Source organism: Poecilia reticulata, chromosome 21 (genome assembly GCF_904066995.2).
Source record: "Poecilia reticulata chromosome 21, P_reticulata-male-v2, whole genome shotgun sequence".
In the NCBI taxonomy this organism is placed as follows: Eukaryota; Metazoa; Chordata; class Actinopteri; order Cyprinodontiformes; family Poeciliidae; genus Poecilia; species Poecilia reticulata.
In genome coordinates, this window is record NC_088850.1 from 16056594 (window position 1) to 16060875 (window position 4282).

Consider the following 4282-nt stretch of genomic DNA (forward strand, 5'->3'; position numbering starts at 1 on the left):
TATGAGGAATCAGATGTACTACGTTCAGGGTGTTTATTTCCTAAAATTCATTATTTTCTCGTAAATTAACTACTCATCTATTTTTCAAGCTCGTTTTGTTTAAGGTCCATGAGTTTGCCAGTCATAACCGGAAGATCAAAAAATGTCAGACTGAATTCATATTGGTCAGAGGTGGCTATATTTAAAGGGAAATAATCAGCTGTTAATCTAACCGTAACTGGACCAAATACAAACAAGAGGATTTTTTTTTTTTTGTCCTACATAGTCTCAGCAGAGTTTCTAAAATTCCACAAAGTGAGATAAACACAGTGGAAGATAAAGAACAGCAGAAGCAACATTAATTATTGGCTAAATTTGGTTGAACCTGACAGTATCAAAGGAAGAATGGGGCAGGAAAAACTGACGTCGCAAATTCCTAAAAACCGCGGACATTTTGTGCAATAAAGGTGAGTGAAAATAATACCACAGATGAAGGTCGTCAATCAAAATATTTGTTGGGTTGCAGTGTTCTTTTTGGTATTTCTTTATTTATTTATTTACCAATTTTAAATAATGACTACTGTCTGTGTAACTTTCAATCGCTGCAGAAAGAAATTATTTTTTTCTGTTTCATGTTAACTACTGGCAGACAAGAAAGCAGAGCCAGGTCACTGCGGAAACCTACAGTGCCGCTAATTGCGTCAATAATGAAACACAAAAGCGGCCAAAATGGGAGATATTCTTAGCTGTGAGTTTGAATAAAAAGTCCCCTCATTACTGTTTCAACACTCGGATGTAAACAGAGCAAGAAAAAAAAAAAAGCCATATTGTGTGGAGTTTTGATGGTGTGTCTGTAAATGTCACAACAGTTTAGATTAATGGCTGCTAAACCAAAAGGACTGATTTGCACACGTAAATAAAGGGAAGGTTTTTGGGTTACCAAAATGTCTGGGCAAATAGGTTTATCCCCACAATTAAAGCGTTTGTTAAGCGGATGTAGGTCTAAGGCTTAGGTATTTACTGACAAAAACAAAACAAAACCAAAAAAAAAAAAGCATAAATTAGGTCACTGCTTGTGGCTGTGAATTAGCCACATTTAGCTGAGCTCTGACCAGCACGTCGCTGCGTGGCTCCTTCAACATGAAACAGCTTTCACCAAGATGGCACTTTGATCTCTCCTTGTGTCTTTCTCAACAAATCAATAATTTCTTCTAGTTTCCACTGATTACAAGCCCACAGAGCATAAAGAGCTCTCCCTCATATGTGAGTTACAATCATTGTCTGTGTGTTTGGCTATCTTTAGTTTGGATTTCTGAACTGCTTTCACGTTCTTTTGCTTCCTGCCAAACCAGCGTCATCGCATCGTCTTTCACCTTATATAGTTTTATAATCCCTTCCTCAAATATTTACCATCGGATTCTCTGTATCCCCCCCGCACCCCCCAAAAAAATGCATGTTTACTCAACATATGTTTTCCACATACTGGATGTTTAGCTTTTTGATCCCGCAGCCTCCCCACACTAAGAGGCAGATGAGAGTCTTTCCTTTGGGCAGAAATTTAAATTCAAGGCATGTGTAGGGTTTACACTTTTATTTACATCTTGTTATGTTGGACGGAACCGAAAGATCATGAAAGTAAAGCTAACATCTGCTCTGAGCAGCAACACAGTAAACAAAGGCTGTAAATTGTTGTACTGTAATAGTTGAAGACTTACATCTCCCAAAATGTATGAAAACAAGCAGAGTGTCTGCAGCCGATTTGGATTAACTCTGACCAAAAGTAAACGGACACGACGGTCAAGAACTGGGTCTGTAACGTTTGAGTTTTTAATTTGAGTCAGGGTGGGTGTCTGCACCTTATTTTAAAACCAACGCCATTTCAGGCTTTTAGACTTTAAAATGAGCTACTTGGATTAGGACGTTTCAAACAGACTATGCCCCTACTCGCTGCCCCATGCTAGATTGCTAAAAAGTCAAAGGTGTTTCTCATCTATTGGCCACAGGAGATCCCTCAGCTGTCTTTTATGAACACGTTTTGGTTGGAAGTTAAATTCAGAACGTGTACAAATGAGTACACGACACTAAGACTGAACAAACGTGACATCAGTTTTCTATTTCTCTGGTATTTTTCTGCTGAAGTTCAACTACAGCTAAAGAGCACACGGAGTGGAAAACGTGTTGAAATATTAAAAGCCAAAGGCTTTGAAAGCAGATGTGCTTTAAGGTGGAATTAATGCTTGATCATTTGAAACCTGCTTTTTGCACAGTGTTCATCAGTTTCTCTTTACAGAAAAAAAAAATGGTGGCATGCAAAATGCATTAAGTTACAAAGCTAATGGTGAAAAATCCCTCAGCATGTGTTAGCTTGTTTTTCTCTGAGCTGGTTTGTCACCATCATCATTTCAACCATAGTAGATCTTTGTCTTCACCCTGATTGAGCAGATTGATTGACTTTTGTTCTCTCTTAAAATGTACACTATGTGAGCAGCTGGACAAAAATGTGTTGCATATCTTCAGTCCAAATGAAAAGCAATAAATTGAATTATATTTTATAATTAAAAAATGAATATATATATATATTCATATATATAGCGATTTTCTTTTACAGCTAAAAGGGAAACTCTAAGACAGTCAAACTTACAACAACTGAGCTTGATTTCTGTTCTGATATAACTTGTTGAATCAGCGCTAAAATTCAGCTGTTGTTTCTAATTTGGCCTTTTTGCCTGTTTCATATTGTCAGACAGGTTTTCTGTTGATTTTTGTTTTTGTTACCAGGAGTAAAAACATGTGGTCACTCCCAGTGATTGTTGATTGGATTGTTTAGTTAGGATTTCTCTTTCCCTTTCCAAAAAAGTAATCCTTAATCCTCATCTGAAACATTTATTTGTGAGGAATCTGAAAGAAAGAAAATACTTTTCGCATGACTGTATATAAAAATCTCAAAGCTTGCCAAAACAAGCAAGAAAATATAATAGAAAAAAATTTTTAAAAAATAGAATTTGATGAAAACTGGGATGCGATGAACATAGGCATTCAGTCAACCCATCAAATACCATGCGATGAGGAAATAATTGTACTTTAAAGCTTCTGTGATGTTGTTTTAGCAAAAATTTGTACATGAACTTTTACCTATGTAAAACTGTGACTCAAACGACACGTTTGCTAAGCACAGAGTATTGATTTGGTGTGACATAAATTCCAGCCGTTGCGACTGGATGTCCACAACATCACACTCCTCTGACAGTCCAACAGAGGGCAGCCACCAGTCACCCTCCATTACAATACACTCACTGTCACACCAACCTCAGATCCCCCTGTTTCTTCACACATTGTTAGTCACCAATTAAGTGATCATTTGGCTCAGCCACAACGTTTAATTCACCATGGCTTTCAAATGAGCATCGAAAAATGTAACTCCAAATAACTCCCGGTGACGTATTTAGTCAGTGTGACTGTGTTTCACTTGTTTGTGTACTTTTCAGGGTCAGTTCAGGTGAATTGTTTGCCTGGCGTGGTGACATTACTTGAAAGGCACATCAATGGGGGGGAAATCAGTATCAACAAGTGAATTAACAGCGGGGTCATGTCCTCTCCGTTGGCTCAAAGAGCCCGTTTTGGGTCCAAAATCTGCCTGCCCATTTCGTGAGAATTACTGGAGTGCGAAAGACCGGCACTGCGGGTTTGCGAGGGTACGAGCGAGTTCTCATTTCATTTGTAACAGACCATCGCTTTTCAATGACTCCTGTCTACACATCAGAAAAGCATCCAAGAGCATATCTGTCGTCTGTTTACCACCGAGCGTGTTCTTCGTTCCCCTAAGATCCATGCCTGCGTTCGTGGAATCTATTGCTCGCGTGCCGAATCTTGTGCGATTTGTGGTGTGCAGGAATTTCAAGGAAGCAGAGCGAGTTCTTCAACCAACTGTGGGGCCGAAGCCAAGGGGAAGGAAAGCAATGCGGGGACAGGATAAGAAACGAAAGGGCATGAGAGGACAAGACAGGAAAAGAAAGCACGAGAGAATGTGACCAGACACAAGATGAAAGGAGTGGGAGAGGAGGGCAGAGGTGAGGAGAGGACAGAGGATGAGGCGAGAAGACAGGAAAGGCAGAGCCATGTTGCCCGTGTGGAATCATGGATACCACAGTAATTAATTGGTACATTCATAGACCACCTGGCATAAGCACCCTCCCCTCCACTCCTAAACACACGGAATGGACAATTACATAACAAGAGAGGTCTCCACATGTACCTAAACTATGCTGTTAATTATCTTTTACAGAAGCCGAACAAAGGACCTCAG